At 39.2% G+C, this 18,255-nt stretch overlaps 1 protein-coding gene and 1 non-coding gene across 2 annotated transcripts in view; one reads left to right on the forward strand and one right to left on the reverse strand.

Moving 5' to 3' along the window:
* Window positions 1–18,255, reverse strand: part of LOC120860996 (small conductance calcium-activated potassium channel protein 2) — a 169,919-nt gene that overhangs the window by 61,632 nt on the left and 90,032 nt on the right. The window lies entirely within an intron of this gene.
* TRNAR-UCG lies at window positions 5,029–5,100 on the forward strand. Its single transcript has one exon. It is a non-coding gene; the product is annotated as a tRNA-Arg (tRNA).

The raw sequence follows: 18,255 nt of genomic DNA on the forward strand, positions 1-18,255 counted from the left end.
ACAAATTTAGTGTATGCAAAGAAAATCTGGATTTCTCTTAGTTTTGGTTCAATAATTCTAAACCTGTAAAATTAATTAAAATTGTTACTACTTTTCCCAAGATAAAAAGACACAAATTCCTCAAATTCCACACATTCCACAAATGTATAGGATATTATATATTTTAGGCATTTACTAATTTGTGACTCTTGTGTTGTTGTTCTTTTTTTAACTCTTCAGTTTGATTTTTCTTTGGAAGAAAGATATTTCTTACTATTTCCAATGAAGCAGAACCTAATGATTCTGAAATTCTTTCCATATGTGAACAATGAATATTAAGTCACAAAATGCTGGAAATAGCCTATAAGACTATGCACTGCAACAAAAAAGCAATTGCAAAACAACTGTTATTGCTGTATTAAATACCCCAAGTTATTACAGTGTATGTGTGTCACAGACAAACAGAAATACGCCTTAGTTCCAAAGGGTCTGATGATTACGAAATCCACAGGACAAAAACTAACAAAGACCTCTGAGAAAGTGAAGTTGATAAGTCTGGAAATAACACAGTCGCCTGAGTTTAGATAGCAATCAACAAAACAACTTATGAAATAAAACAAGATATACCCATACAATGGAGAAATAACTTGGACCCAGGAGTTTGGGATTGAAATATACACACTATGGACCTCCTTGGTGGTCCACTATTTAAGATTCCATGCTTCCAATGCAGGGGTATAGTTTCAATCCCTAGTCAAGAGAATTAAGATCCCACATGCTGCTTGGTGTGTGCCCTCAAGGAGAATCTATATCTACACATACACACACACACACACACACACACACACACACGTATATAAAATAGATAACCAAGAAGGACCTACTGTATAGCACAGGGAACGATATTTAATATCTTGTAATAACCTATAATGAAAGAAAATATATAAAAAAGAATATACATCTGAAACTAACACAACACTGTAAACCAACTATATTTCAATAGAGTTTTTAAAAGTTAAGTTAAATTAAAAGATAATCCCCTGCCAGTTTCACTTTAGAGAAAATTGGATTGGAATATACCAATGACTAAATAGTCAAGATTGTTGGGAGAAATATCAGTAACCCCAGATATGCAGATGACACTACCCCTAAGGCAGAAAGTGAAGAGGAACTAAAAAGCCTCTTGATGAAAGTGAAAGAGGAGAGTGAAAAAGATGCCTTAAAGCTCAACATTTAGAAAACTAAAATCATGGCATCTGGTCCAATCACTTCATGGGAAATAGATCAGGAAACAGTGAAAACAGTAGCTGATTTTATTTTTGGGGCTCCCAAATCACTGCAGATGGTGACTGCAGCCATGAAATTAAAAGACGCTTACTCCTTGGAAGGAAAGTGATGACCAACCTAGATAGCATATTCAAAAGCAGAGACATTACTTTGCCAACAAAGGTCCGTCTAGTCAAGGCTATGGTTTTTCCAGTAGTCATGTATGGATGTGAGAGTTGGACTGTGAAGAAAGCTGAGCACCGAAGAATTGATGCTTTTGAACTGTGGTGTTGGAGAAGACTCTTGAGAGTCCCTTGGACTGCAAGGAGATCCAACCAGTTCATTCTAAGGGAGATCAGCCCTGGGTGTTCACTGGAAGGACTGATGCTGAAGCTGAAACTCCAATACTTTGGCCACCTCATGTGAAGAGTTGACTCATTTTAAAAGACCCTGATGCTGGGAGGGATTGGGGGCAGGAGGAGAAGGGGATGACAGAGGATGAGATGGCTGGATGGCATCACTGAGTTGATGGACATGAGTTTGAGTGAACTCCAGGAGTTGGTGATGGACAGGGAGGCCCGGGATGCTGCGATTCATGGGGTAGCAAAGAGTCAGACACGACTGAGCGACTGAACTGAACTGAACTGAACTGAATGACTAAAACTTGAACTTGTCTCTGAGGTTTTTTTCTCTACTTGCTCATTGTCTTACTTTCCTACACTTATGAAGTGATAAATGGATCCTAGAAGCCTTCCAGTTCAAGTTTCTCATTAACAGCTAAAGAAACAGGCCTGGAAATATGAACTGACTGTCTAAGGTGAAAGAAGTAATGATCAGCAGACAGGAGCTAGAACCCAGGTGTTCTTACTTCCAATCACACACTCAGCCTTTCCCTCCTTATTGAATCTGAGCTCTGCTATTTCGCATCTAGGGTTCAAGATTTGCTACCCACGGACTTATTTCAAGGGCCTTTACAGATTATTTCTATGATAAAAATTTTAGAAGCTTCTAAAATCAGTGCCCTTCATTAAATGCTTTTCTGAGAGCCCTTGAGGGCAGAAAAATAATTTTAGTTAAATCCACTTATTCATAAGAAATTAAATATTTTATGCAACGGATAATTTGAGATCCTTGTGTTCTTGTTCTTTTTAACTCTTCAATCTGATGTAGACTCAAGAAGCAAGACATTCCTTACATAATCTCCACGAAGCAGTTCCTAATGATTTTGAAGTTCTTTCTCCACAAGAACAATGAACATTATATGACCAAATGCTGAAAATAACCCACAAGACTTCCACTGAAGCAGAAACATTTGAAATCAACTGTTAGTACTGTATTAAAGACCCCTGTCCTCAAGCATTTAAATCATCAGTTATTCTCTTGTAGAAAACACCTTAAAAATCTCTTCTGCTGGCGTCTGGAGTCTGGTAAATGAGGTTCTCTCCTGCCTTTCTGATGCTGCCTCTACACACTATGTTGTCCAACAGAACAACTAACTTGTATATCTTGTCTTCCATCTGTTCCACACCTATCTCTTGGTTCACAACTATCACATATTCTTAAGGTCCTGCTCAAATGACACTTCTTTCACACTATCATTGAGTTTTCTGTCCCTCTCTTGGGCATGTGTCTCTTTCCAATTTCGATAGCTGGTGATGGAGCCCATCTTCCTGCTCTCCTTCCAACCTGTGAGTCCTCGAGGTGGGTCCTTGGTCCTTCTTTAATTGCATTCATCAGCCGCGACAGCATCTGGCAAGGCTGCAGAAGGCACTAGAGGAGGGTCCGCTGAGTGAGAGCAGGAAGGAGGTGCATCTAGCCCAGCTGAGGAGCACAGAAGCAGCTGCTGAGTCCAAGAAAGCAGAAGTCCAGGTTGCCAAAGGCTCTTGCCAAAGGTTAGCCCCCACGAGGGAATTTCTGATCACAGAACCCCAAACAACCAGCTAACTTTCTGCATCAAATCATTTTCGCTGCCTACATAGTTTTTTCCCTAGAAGTCACTACTTAAATGTACTTGTCCTCCTGACTCACTCGACTGTAAAGAACAGCAGTTCCATTTTGATTCATGACAAAAGCTTGTCTCCCTCTAGTGCCTCTAGGTATCTGCTCTGCTGTGATGGTGACACTACACTCTCCTGAGGAGTGGCGTCTGTCTCCAGATGAGACAGCACTAGACTGTGGCGTCTAGGGCAGTAACTCTCTCAGTGCTTTCTGCGTCGTGTTCCTATGCAGACAGGCTGTCGCTAACAGCTGTTATCCGCTTCAGTTAGGTCCTTCCTTTTCTCTTTTGCAGCTATGGGAGACATGGGCTTCCAAGCCGCACGAAAATATGTCTAATGAAGAAAGGCAAGAATCTCTCACTGAGACTGTCAATTATTTTTTCTATGAATAAAGCACATTTCCACTTTAAGCCTATATATTTTTGGCTAGTCACTGACAGTTGTTTTTTTTTTTTTTTTTTCCCCCTCAGTTGAATTCTGGAAGGACAGGCTCTTAGATAATAGATCACTGGGAACAAAGAGAGTCTACCCAAGGTCATGTGCCTCTATTAAAGAGCTCTTGTTTTAGATAGAAAGTTACATTAGTAATCTATTATAGAAGGACACCTGCAGGTACTTCCATGGAAGCCTGTCTGTGATGGCCTGCTGAATTAAAAGACATACAGGATGTTGTATCATAAGGATAATCCATTAAAAAGCCTATATTAATATACAGTTTGGAAGAATACAAACATTTATCATCATGAAGCTTTTTCTACAGAAACAGCCATTATTGCTAGGGTGCAGGAAGGCTAACATGACATGTTTTTAGTTTAAATTTAATTGCTTTTAGAGTTTTGATTTCTAACTTCTCTATACTATTATCCAAAACACACAGACCATACATTGATTCTAACTCTAATACTAAGATATATTTCACAGATCACATTTGGTCAATTACTGAAAAAGCCTATGAAAATTAGAAAGAATGTATAGTCACTAATTGCTGGCTACAGGGCTGAATATAAGATCAAGTTTATTCATTGTCATTCAAATCACATGTACGTCATTTACATTGTTGCTAACTTTTGGTCTGCCTGACCCAGTACAGCTGAGGTCCCTGCGCCTGTGGCGGTGCATCTGTGATGCATCGATGGGGTCCTCTGTGATGGTACCTGTGCAAATTGCTGCTTAGAATTTGTCCATTTTCTTACGCGTTTCTGAAGTTACGTAATTAGACTTACACAGATGAGTTCAGAATTCTTAAATCTTTCTGGTGAAGTGTATATGTTATGCAATGATCTTTTTAACTCTTAATAAAGTTTTTGCCCTAAGGACAATTTTTATTTGATAGACAAAGCCATGACAATCTTCTTCTGATTAGTATCAAATATTTGCCGTATGTATATTTTCCCCTTTCATTTTCAACCTGTTCATGTACTTTAGATATATCTTTCATCAACTTTATATAGGTAGAATTTAAAGGAAAATTAATCATGTCATTTGCTGTGCTTGCCAGTATCCATGGGTTTGTCTCCACCATAGTATTGTGAATTTCTATTTGCCCTATTTGTTGTACACCTTTTTCATACCACATGTTTTTCTGTCCTCTGTTTGCTTGGCTGTTACAAATTCTAGTTTTATTTTACTGGTTGTCTTTAGAACTTTCAAGCAGGCCTTTAGACTTTAAGTTCAGTAACCCTCCTCCCCTAAGTGCTACATGGCCCATAGAACTGAAACCTAACCCTTCTCTCTGAAGGATATCCTTTAGAAGTCCTTTTAGGGAGGATCGATCAGTGGTAGGACTTCCCTGGTGGCTCAGATGGTAAAGCGTCTGCCTTCGATGCGGGAGACCCAGGTTCAATCCCTGGGTCGGGAAGATCCCCTGGAGAAGGAAACGGCAATCCACTCCAGTACTATTGCCTGGAAAATCCTATGGACAGAGGAGCCTGGTAGGCTATAGTCCATGGGGTCACAAAGAGTCGGACACGACTGAGCGACTTCACTTTCACTTTCATCAGTGGTAAATACACTATTTGATTATCTAATAAGGTCTTTACATTGACTTTGTTTTAAAATGAACTTGAAATAGTTATTGAAGTCTAGATTGTCAGCTACCTTTTTGCAACATTCTGCTGATATGTATTCTGCCTTCTGATTTTTGAAGTTGAGATGTCTATTTTATTTTTTTTCTACAGCCATAACTTTTTATTAAATCATATAGATAAAAATACATAAAAAACACATGTTTTTAAACTTGAAATATTGTTTTTAAACTTAAAATCTCTTAGGTAAATTAAGAACATATTAAAATCATATGGTATATTGACATATACTATCTCTCTACAGTTCAGTTCAGTTCAGTTCAGTGACTCAGCCATGTCCAACTCTTTGCAACCCCATGGACTGCAGCACGCTAGGCTTCCTGTCCATCACCAACTCCTGGAGCTTGATCAAACTCATGTCCATTGTGTCAGTGATGCCATCCAACCATCTCATCCTCTGACATGCCCTTCTGCTTTCAATCTTTCCCAGAATCAGGATCTTTTCCAATGAATCAGTTCTTCACATCAAGTAGCCAAAGTCTTGGAGCTTCAGCTTCAACATCAGTCCTTCCAATGAATATTCAGGACTGATTTCCTTTAAATAGGAATAGCAATCAGTGACAAGTTTCTTTCCTTTTTCTGATTCCTTTTAAGATCTTTCACTGGATGTTAAGTCATTTACTACAATATGTCTACATACATATTTCTTTTTCTTTACCTTCCTGTGATATATTTGGCTTCCTGAATCTGAGGATTCATATCTCATTGGTTTTTAAAAATTCGAAGCCACATCCCCATTTTCATTATTATCTTCTTCTGGAAGTCTAAATTGAAGTACTTATACCTTCTCACTGTACCCATATGGCTCTTCATTTCTTAAATATTTTCCATCTACTTCTAGACATAAAGAATCTGTACCACTGGAGAAACATTTATTTAGCTCTGCCTTCTGGTTTACAAATTCCCTCTTAGCTCTGTCTAATCTGCTACTTAACCACTGAGATTCTTATTTGGTACTTTTAAAGTTTCCCCCAGTCTTTTTGGTAGTGCATTCTGCTTTATGCTTTTCATTTATCTTTCTTCAATCAACTCAGAGATATCTATTTCTTATTCCGCATATCTGAAGTTCTGAGGGGCCTGGTGTTCAATTTTTCTGTTGTTGTTTCTGCATTTTCTCCTGGTGGTTTGTAGCCTCATGCTTTTTTTGGAGCCTTGGATGATTGAGAATGGGATGGGGGGAGGTGTATGTCTTAGGTTAGGAAAGGCTTCCCGCTGGCCTGCGTTGAGGTACATGCCTTTGGAGACATTTGGGTCTGCTCTGCCAGGTAACTCAGGGTGTCACATGCCGCATGTATGATGAACCAGTGGTAATATATTCATTGGGGGAGCCTACTTTTTACCCCAACACACTGCCTAGGCTGGGAGATAGGTACATTTTCTGTTTGCTTCATTTCCTTCTGTGGTAGGAGATTTTAAATTTAGTCTACTCTTTCATTAAAGGTATATCCTCATAGAGTAGTGTTTTTCAAACTGCTCTCAAGTCCCATTAGTAGACAGTGAAATCAATTTAGTGCCATGGTTCTCAACTTTGGCTGTGCATTAGAATCACCCAGGGAGCTTTTAAAACCCTGACTGCCCGGCCACAACCCAAGACCAATTAAATCAGAATCACAGAGGGTGGGAGCCAGCAATGTGTATTTTTATAGCTCCCAGGTGACCTGAACGAACAGCCAAGATTGAGAACCACCATCATGACCAGCATTTTATAAATAAAATGGAATGGAATACAATAGAACAAAAAGTGTATTAGCATTGATCCTTAGTAAGAATTCCACACCTTGCTACAAGAGCTGCTGCTCAGTGGTGTATGTTCTAATATAAATTCTATTCTTTACTGTGGTTTCCCCTTAGGGGGAAAAAAAACAAACAAAAAAAGAACCTAGAAACAGTAAGCCTCTTGGTTACCAAAATTAGAAACTGTCTTCAGACTTGCTGAAGCATAAGAGCCAGTTTCTTACCTGCCTCCTACTGTGGTTTTTTTTTTTTTTGAGGGGGCATGTGGAGATTTTCCTAACTTTCTGAGACATCTAGCTGTACACTTCCATCTCATCCAGTTCCTCTAGGTGTTTGGTAACAGGTTATCAGGATATCAAATCTTCTCTGCCATACTGCTAAATATGGACTCTCAGATTTCTTTATATACTGCTGCTTTGTTTGAGGTGTATTCAAAACCACACTATAATGCCTAAGTTAATTCTACATCTAAAATATGCTGTGATTATACTCTCTGGGTATTAATATATTCTACAAAGACATCACAGAAAGTGACGAAGTGTGCCTTTCCAATGCACACACTCCAGCACCATGCCTGTCATACCTAGATCTGCAGGAAGAGATTCTTTACGATCAGGGCTTTGATGTTATCATTCCCCAGTTCATTACAGCAACAGTAGTTTTCAGACAGGGAAATAAGAAAGAATAGCCAGAACTCAAAAGGAAGAACCAGGGCAGAATTTCTTATTGACGAAGTGCTAAAAGATGGCAGGTGGGCAAAGTGAAGGGCATGGCTGAAGTGTAGAAACATTACCACTTCCCTATAAACTGAGAAGAGGCGGCATCATGGACACTGTGCTTGCTGTTGCTGCTCTTGGCGTGGCTAAACTCCACCACTGGGAACATTTAAGCGCCTGCCCGAGGCTCTCTGGGACAGTATTTTTTTTTAAGTGAGGCATGAGATTAGGGATTCTAGCTGTTAAGCCCCTTTACTATTCTGTCCCCAACACATCAAAAGATGTAACAGAAATATTTTTCTAATACTGCCATGTTGCATCTCTGGAATTCAACACTTTCTCCTATCTTAATCCTCTCAAATGCCACTGACCTGGCCAAAATTCCATCCACCCACATGGAGTGATAGGAATTGGTTTACAGTGCAGTCTGTCCAAACCAGGCTAAGCATTTCATTATCTAAAACTTTCAGCTCCTTCTGTGTTACTACTGTGGTGCTCCGACATTTTAAACTGTAAATATAGTTAAGAATGTCCTCCTGGAATCATTATGTACAGAACTGTCACACCTAGACAACAACACAGAAATTTGGCAGATCGCAGGCAATCTGTTTTCTCTCTCCACGGAAGTAAACAGCTGCACAGTTGCTTTAGAAATGCTAAGAAGGAGATAAAGGTGAAACAAAATATATTAACAGATTGAGGTAAGTAAGGTGGGGATTTGCGATCTGTTTTGTTTTGGTTTAACGGGTCAAAACATTTAAATATGTTACTATGCCCATAAAGCTGGATAATCCTTTGAGACAGATAAAAAAGCAAGAGAAATGTAACTAGAGAAAAATAAATTTTTAACAACAACAACAAAAAAGGAAGCAAGAAATAGGCTTTGGAGGGAAAAAAGCTGCTCATCAGGACAGATGAACTCTTACTCCTTACACATCACTCAAGCAACTGTTGCCTGACTTTCTCTCCCCCAGAATCACAATTTGCCACTTTCCCACAAGGGTGGAGATCCCCTTACACAGGATTCGCCTACAGGAATGTTAGTTCTTTAATTTCAAATTGGGAAAACCCTTGAGGTCATCGTAAAGGATTTCAATTATGTAACACTTCCAGTAAATTTAACTCTTTTTATTTCTACTTGAATAGAAATTGAGAAGACTCTTGAGCATCCCTTGGACAGCAACAAGATCCAGCCAGTCTATCTTAAAGGAAATCAGTCCTGAATATTCATTGGAAGGACTGATGCTGAAGCTGAAACTCCAATACTTTGGCCACCTGGTGAAAAGAACTGACTCATTGGAAAAAGACCCTGATGCTGGGAAAGATTGAAGGTAGGAGAAGAAGGGGACAACAGAGGATGAGGCGTATGGCACCACTGACTCGATGGACATGAGGCTGAGGAATCTCTGGGAGCTGGTGATGGACAGGGAAGCCTGGTGTGCTGCAGTCCATGGGGTGGCAAAGAGTCTCACACGCCTGAGCGACTGAACTGAACTGATTTCTACTTTTAACTGTTTCTATTTCTACTTTTAGCTCTTTCCATCATTAATTTGAAAATTAATTGTTATGGAGGAAAAAGCAGACTTTACTGTTGACTTAACTGTAACTTCATGAGTTTTCATTGTAGAAAGCAGACTGGATTCCCTCCTTACTGTATTAGAAAGCCAGTATAGTAATTATACCCCCTTTAGAACTAAAATTTCAACAAGTAATTCCTACTTTCATCCATATCCTCCCTTCTCTCTCTCCCCACTGACTCCCTCTCTTTCTCCCTCTTTCTAGCAGACATTGTTTTTGATTCCTAGACTGCTCTTCATTTTTCTGGGAAGAAGTCCATTTAATCTGTGTACCAAACTTCTTATGCTTTAAATTATCTCTTGGACAATTCTTTCAGATTCTATATATAACCAATTCTATAGTTTTTGTGCCAATTTTTCTTTTGGATACCTTTCTTTGGATGAAAGACTTGTCCTTAAACTTTTCTGACAACACATGCACCCAGACACACACACTCAATTTTATAGACATTAAAAAAACCAACCAATCAACAAACAAAAGTCTAAATCTGTACTAGTTGATATGATAGCCACTAGCCAAAAGTGCCTATTTAAATGTAAATAAAATTAAATAAAATTTTTAAATCTGTACTTTAATAAGTGGCTACATACTGAATAGTGCAAAAGAACAATGTCTTCACTGCATAAAGTTCTATTCGACGGCGTTGTTTTAAAATATCTACAGCACTGGCAAATAACACTGGAAAACTGAAATACAAGATTCACTATTTTTTTCATGTTTTCACATTTCCTTTAGCCAAATGAAAAATCTACCCAGATGTCTTTTACTAAATGTCAATGAAGATACAGTCCAAAAGACAGGGAAATAAAGTATTATGAGGATAAAAATTAAACCACCCCCAGTCCAAGTGAGTTTCAGAAATAAACATTGAGGTCAAAAGTCAGGGCTTTCAATGCTGAATTCACAGGGGTAAACCTTCTAAAGGCCTTATCCACCTAATCACATTCTTGCAACCAAAATTAAGATTGATATTAAGGCAATCTCTGCCCTCCTAATAGCTGAATGGTTTCATAGGGGAAAGAAGAAAACATATGACCTATTTATTATTAAATGTGTACACCCAGGTTGCTGTTGTTCAGTCACTCAGTTGTGTCCAAGTCTTTGTGACCCCATGGATTGCAGCATTCTCGTCCTGTCATCCACTTCTCCTCCTGCCTTCAATCTTTCTCAGCATCAGGGAGGATATAACAAAACCTTGTAAACACCAGGACCCAGAAAAAAAAGGTGAAGGGACCCCACAAGAGGCTGAGCCAGACTCACCTGTGAGTGTCCAAGAGTCTCCAGCGGGGGTGTGGGTTGACAGTCCCTGCCACAGCACGGGGGCAGTGACCACAACATCCTGGGAGCTGTGGCATCCTGGTGTAAGTCCTTCTGAAGGAGGTCACCATTACTGCCTTTACCACTATCATAGTTCGGCCTCAGGCCAAGCTACAGCGAGAGAATACAGCCTTACCCATCAGCAGAAAATTGGATTAAAGATACACTGAGCATAGCCTTCCCCACCAAAGTGAGAGCCAGTTTTCCAGACAGACAGTCACTCCCATTAGGAAGCTTCCACAAGCCTCTTATCCTCATCCATCAGAAGGCAGAAAGGAGGAAAACCACAATCACAGAAAACTAACCAAAATGATCACATGTATCGCAGCCTTATCTAACTCAATGAAACTATGAGCCGTGGTGGAGAGTTCTGACAAAACGTGGCACACTGGAGAAGGGAATGGCAAACCACTTCAGCATTCTTGTTTTGAGAACCCCATGAACAGTATGAAAAGACAAAAAGAAATGACACTGAAAGATGAACTCCTCAGGTATATAGGTGCCCAATATGCTACTGGAAAAGATTGGAGAAATAGCTCCAGAAAGAATGAAGAGGCTGAGCCAAAGCAAAAACAATGCCCAGCTGTGGTAATGGAAGTAAAGTCTGATGCTGTAAAGAGCAATATTGCATAGGACTCTGGAATGTTAGGTCCATGAATCAAGGCAAATTGAAAATGGGCAAACGGGATGGCAAGAGTGAACACTGACATTTCAGGAATCAGTGAACTAAAATGGACAGGAATGGGCAAATTTAATTCAGATGACCATTATATCTATTAATGTGGGTAAGAATCCCTTAGACAAAATGTAGTAGACCTAATAGTCAATGAAAGAGTCCGAAATGCAGTACTTGGATGCAATCTCAAAAATGACAGAATGATCTTGTTCATTTCCAAGGCAAACCATTCAATAGCACAGTAATCCAAGTCTATGCCCCAGCTACTAATGCCAAAGAAGCTGAAGTTGAAGTTTCTATGAAGACCTACAAGATCTTCTAGAACTAACACCCCCAAAAGATGTTATTTTCATCATAGAGGACTGGAATGCAAAAGTAGGAAGTCAAGAGATACCTGGAGTAACAAGCAAGTTTAGCCTTGTAGTACAAAATGAAGCCGGGCAAAGGCTAATAGAGTTTTGCCAAGAGAACGCACTGGTCATAGCAAACACCCTCTTCCAACAACACAAGAGAAGACTCTACACATGGACATCACCAGATGGTCAATAAAAAAATTAGACTGATTATATTCTTTGCAGCTGAAGATGGAGAAGCTCTATACAGTCAGCAAAAACAAGATTGGGAGGTAACTGTGGCTCAGATCATGAACTCCTTATTGCAAAATTCAGACTTCAATTCAACAAAGTAGGGAAAACCACTAGACCATTCAGGTATGACCTAAATCAAATCCCTTATGATTATGCAGTAGAAGTGACAAACAGATTCAAGGGATTAGATGTGATAGACAGAGTGGCTGTAGAACTATGGATGGAGGTTCATAACATTGTACAGGAGGCAGGGATCAAAACCATCCACAAGGAAAAAGAAATGTAAAAAGGCAAAATGGTTGTCTGAGGAGGTGTTACAAATAGCTGAGAAAATAAGAGAAGCAAAAGGCACAGGAGAAAATGAAAGCGTATATCCATCTGAATGCAGAGTTCTGAAGAATAGCAGGGAGAGATAAGAGAGCCTTCCAAAGTGATCAAAGCAAAGAAATAGAGGAAAACAATAGAATCGGTAAGACTACAGATCTCTTCCAGAAAATTAGATATACCAAGGGAACATCTTATGCAAAGATGGGCTCGATAAAGGATAGAAATGGTATGGACCTAACAGAAGCAGAAGATATTAAGAAGAGGTGGCAAGAATACATAGAAGAACTGTACAAAAAAGATCTTCATGAACCAGATAATGGTGATGGTGTGATCACTCACCTAGAGTCAGACATCCTGGAATGTGAACTCAAGTGGGCCGTAGGAAGCATCACTATGAACAACGCTAGTGGAGGTGACGGAATTCCAGTTAAGCAATTTCAAATCCTGAAAGATCATGCTGTGAAAGTGCTGTACTAAATAGGCCAGCAAATTTGGAAAACTCAGCAGTGGCCACAGGACAGGAAAAGGTCAGTTTTCATTTCAAGCCCAAAGAAGAGCAATGCCAAATTGCACTCATTTCACATGTAGCAAAGTAATGCTCAAAATTCTCCAAGTCAAGATTCAACAATATGTGCAACAAGAACTTCCAGATGCTCAAGCTGGATTTAGAAAGGCAAAGGCACGAGAGATCGAATTGCAAACATCCATTGGATGACAGAAAAAGCAAGAGAGTTCCAGAAAAATATCTACTTCTGCTTCATTGACTATGCCTAAGCCTTGACTATGTGGATCACAACAAACTCTGACCATTCTTAAAGAGATGGGAAAACCAGACCACCTGACCTGCCTCCTGAGAAACCTGTATGCAGGTCAAGAAGCAACAGTTAGAACTGGACATGGAACAATGAACTGGTTCAAAACTGGGAAAGGAGTACGTCAAGGATGTATATTGTCACCCTGCTTAATTAACATATATGCAGAGTACATCATGTGAAATGCCAGGCTGGATGAAGCACAAGCTGGAATCAAGATTGCTAGGAGAAATATCAATAACTTCAGATATGTGGATGACACCACCATTATGGCAGAAAGCAAAGGGGAACTAAAGGGCCTCTTGATGAAAGTGAAAGAGGAGAGTGAAAAAGCTGATTTAAAAGTTTACATTAAAGAAACTATGATCATGACTGGTCCCATCACTTCATGGCAAATGATAAGGAAACAATGGGAACGGTGACAGACTATTATTTTGGGCTCCAAAATCACTGCAGATGGTGACTACAGCCATGAAATTAAATGATGGTATGACAAACTTAATCAGCATATTAAAAAGCAGAGACATTACTTTGCCAGCAAAGGTCCATCTAGTCAAAGCTATGGTTTTTTCAGTAGTCATGTATGGATGTGAGAGGTAGACCATAAAGAAAGCAGAGCTGAAGAATTGATGCTTTTGAACTGTGGTGTAGGAGAAGACTCTTGAGGGTCCCTTGGACTGTAAGGAGATCCAACCAGTCCATCCTAAAGGAAATTAGTCCTGAATATTTACTGGAAGGACTGATGCTGAAGCTGAAGCTCCAATACTTTGGCCACCTGATGCAAAGAACTGATTCACTGGAAAAGACCCTGATGCTGGGAAAGATTGAAGGCAGGAGGAGAAGGGGACGACAGAGGGTGAGATGGTTGGATGACATGACTGACTAGATGGACATGAATTTGAGCAAGTTCTGGGAGTTGGTGATGGACAGGAAAGCATGGCCTACTGCAGTCTATAGGGTCACAAAGAGTCACACACGACTGTGTGACTGAACTGACTGACTGAAATCTATTACACTGATGAAACATCCAAAAAAATACCATAGAAACCAATATAAAGAGCTGTGCTACACCTTTCAGGTTTATAAAACTTTTACTGGGCCAGCCTTGAAACTGAAGAAAGAGCTTGGCTACAGCAACAGAGGTATCAAAGGCTTATTGGACAGGAGACTCTTCCATAAAGGTTCCTGGAACAACACCCTAATGGCACAGGAGACGGTGGGTGGTGGTGGGGGGTGCAGCAGCAGTCTCTGAGGTCTGGGAGGGAAGGAGGAAACCATTCTTGGGGGATTTGGTGTCAGCTGGGCTCATCAGTTACCAGGGACTAATGAAACCCTATAACTAAAAGAACTGGTTAGTCACGTGAATAAAGCAGGGACTGGTTGAGTCGGGGATGTACAGAGAGCAAGAGGACAGCCATCTTGAATGGTCTGACCATACAAAAGTATTATAGCCACTTTTATATTTATAAACTACAGCCAGTAGATAGAGCCTTTTCTTAAAGTTTTAAGACAGGGGATCATGAGCTGCGTGTCATCAGATTAAAGCAAACAGTCTACCCTGCTACCCAGCTCCAGGTGGTCAGTGATAAGGCCCTAGCCCTGGAGGATTAGCAGAACATAAGATATTTACTAAGAAGGTTATTAATAACTAAAATAAAAAAGTTCATTTCAAATGCTCGTTAATTTATCTAGTTAATGAAATGTGCCTTCTTGAAGATAACTCAAAATAAAGACAGTTGCTTTGTATAAAAATGACTAGCTTTTGCTTTTAGATTTATGTGAAGATTTAAAATTAAAAGTCTCCAACAAAATGATTACCATCTAACATTCCATAGTTACTTCTGAAGGTATGGATGGAAAGGCTTTAAGAAGAATCTAAAAAGCCTAAGTTAATAAATAAAATTACAAACATGTAAAATAAAACGAGTCCTCAGAGTAAAAAAGTAGAAAATTCTGTGACACTTGGGTTTTTGACTGAACTAAAAGATCTTTTCTTCTTTCAAAAGAAGATTTTCAAGAATTAGACATACACCCAGAGGATGAAATGCTATTCATTAATGAAAAACAATGCTTCTAGACTTTGGAGCTCTAGTGTGACACTTAAGAGCTTGAAAGCTTTCACTTTAATCCTCACAACAGTTAAGAGGTGAAAGACTGAAATTCAAGAACTCTTCTTAGATCTAAGAGAGACTTGAGGTTATAGGACAAATAACACCCTGAATATTAGAGCCCCAAGCAGATACAGAAAACCAAAGCTTAGCTGGCATAGAAACTGGTCAGCAGCCCCTCTGAAGTCAATATCTGGTAGGAATACTTCAAGGTTAATTGGCGAATTTCTGGAGACTAAGCATGAACTAGCTTGAGAGAGAAACACAACTCCTGGAGGCTGGAGCATGGGGTATGAGAGGCAAAAGGCTTTGATGAGTTTTATCTCTAAGATCTTAGGGGAAAGATGATAGAAAAATTCCATCCTGCTTCCAGAAAGAAGGGATAAATAACCATTTATAATAAGTCCACAGCAATTTGTTTTCCTTAACAAAAGCCTGCTCTCATAACTAGTTTTTACCAGGATCTAATCAAATGGGGAAAGGGTAATACCCAATTCTTCCCAAAGTCTGACTTGAAGGAAGGGAATTACCTAACTCCAACCCCTCCAAGCCTTCTTCTATCACCTAAAGGGGGAGGAAAATACCTAGGAAGCACTTGTGATGAATATAGCCCAGGGGCTTGTGTTCACTGGAAGACTGAGACTTAACCACAGCACACAGAGTGCTTCCCCTCCCCTTCATTTTACCCAATACCTCATGTCTGACTTTCCAAAAAAAAAAAAAAATGCTAAAGGTAAAAAAAAAAGTGAAGAGATGCAGCAACCATCAAGCATCAACCAGACTGACATACAGCAGAGATGTTGGCGTTCTTACACCAGGATCTGAAATAACGGTGATTAAAACACTAAGGAGTACACGTGTCTCTTTCAACTCTGGTTTCCTCGGTGTGTATGCCCAGCAGTGGGATTGCTGGGTCATACGGCAGTTCTATTTCCAGTTTTTTAAGGAATCTCCACACTGTTCTCCATAGTGGCTGTACTAGTTTGCATTCCCACCAACAGTGTAAGAGGGTTCCCTTTTCTCCACACCCTCTCCAGCATTTGTTGCGTGTAGACTTTTGGATAGCAGCCATTCTGACCGGCATGAGATGGTACCTCATTGTGGTTTTGATTTGCATTTCTCTGATAAGGAGTGATGTTGAGCATCTTTTCATGTGTTTGTCAGCCATCTCTATGTCTTCTTTGGAGAAATGTCTATTTAGTTCTTTGGCCCATTTTTTGATTGGGTCGTTTATTTTTCTGGAATTGAGCTGCAGGAGTTGCTTGTATATTTTTGAGATTAGTTGTTTCTCAGTTGCTTCATTTGCTATTATTTTCTCCCATTCCGAAGGCTGTCTTTTCACCTTGCTTATAGTTGTGCAGAAGCTTTTAATTTTAATTAGGTCCCATTTGTTTATTTTTGCTTTTATTTCCAGTATTCTGGGAGGTGGGCCATAGAGTATCCTGCTGTGATTTATGTCAGAGACTGTTTTGCCTATGTTCTCCTCTAGGAGTTTTATAGTTTTTGGTCTTACATTTAGATCTTTAATCCATTTTGAGTTTATTTTTGTGTATGGTGTTAGAAAGTGATCTATGTTCATTCTTTTACAAGTGGTTGACCAGTTTTCCCAGCACCACTTGTTAAAGAGATTGTCTTTTCTCCACTGCATATTCTTGTCTCCTTTGTCAAAGATAAGGTGTCCATAGGTGCGTGGATTTATCTCTGGGCTTTCTATTTTGTTCCATTGATCTATATTTCTGTCTTTTTGTGCCAGTACCATACTGTCTTGATGACTGTGGCTTTGTAGTAGAGCCTGAAGTCAGGCAGGTTGATTCCTCCAGTTCCATTCTTCTTTCTCAAGATTGCTTTGGTTATTCAAGGTTTTTTGTATTTCCATACCAATTGTGAAATTATTTGTTCTAGTTCTGTGAAAAATACCATTGGTAGCTTGATAGGGATTGCATTGAATCTATAGATTGCTTTGGGTAGTATATCCATTTTCACTATCAGCACTGCTTACAATAGCTAGGACATGGAAGTAACCTAGATGTCCATCAGCAGATGAATGGATAAGAAAGCTGTGGTACCATATAGACACTAGAATATTACTCAGCCATTAAAAAGAATACATTTGAATCAGTTCTAATGAGGTGGATGAAACTGGAGCCTCTTATACAGAGTGAAGTAAGCCAGAAAGAAAAGCACCAAGACAGTATACTAATGCATATATATGGAATTTAGAAAGATGGTAATGTTAACCCTATATGCGAGACAGCAAAAGAGACACAGATGTATAGAACAGTCTTTTGGACTCTGTGGGAGAAGGCGGGGCTGAGATGATTTGAGAGAATAGCATTGAAGCATGTATATTATCATATGTGAAATGATCGCTAGTCCAGTTTTGATGCATGAGACAGGGTGCTCAGGGCTGGTGCACTGGGATGACCCTGGGAGATGGGACGGGGAGGGAGGTGGGAGAGGGGTTCAGGATGGGGAACACATGTACACCCATGGCTGATTCATGTCAATGTATGGCAAAATCACTACAATATAGTAAAGTAATTAGCCTCCAATTAAAATAAATAAATAAATAAATAAAATACTAAGGAATCTGATTTTAAAAAGATAATATGCAATAGTAGTAGGAGAGTAATAGTATAAGGAGTGATAAATATATTAATGTATTAATAATATATTTATATTATAATTAATATTATTGATATAATACATTATTATGATAATATTATATTATTAATACAACATATTATTATATTATTAATATATTAATCTTAATATATTATAAGATCAATAGTATAATGAGAGAGATGAAATCTGTAAGAAAGAACCAAACAGCAACACTAGAGGTTGAAAACAAACCAAACACTGTAAGGCTGGAAAAGATTGAAGCTTAAAGTAATGTCAATAGAAACTTCCAAAACAGAAAACAGATAAGAATAAACACTGAAAAAAATAAAACAGAATATGTAAGAACTATAACATAAATGTAACATACATGTATTGGGAATACCAGAGGAGAAGCGGGAAAGGAAAACAAGAAACATCTGAAGCAACTGTGATTGAGAATTTCCCCAAAT

The sequence above is a fragment of the Oryx dammah genome, unplaced genomic scaffold, assembly GCF_014754425.2.
Source record: "Oryx dammah isolate SB20612 unplaced genomic scaffold, SCBI_Odam_1.1 HiC_scaffold_11210, whole genome shotgun sequence".
Classification (NCBI taxonomy): domain Eukaryota; kingdom Metazoa; phylum Chordata; class Mammalia; order Artiodactyla; family Bovidae; genus Oryx; species Oryx dammah.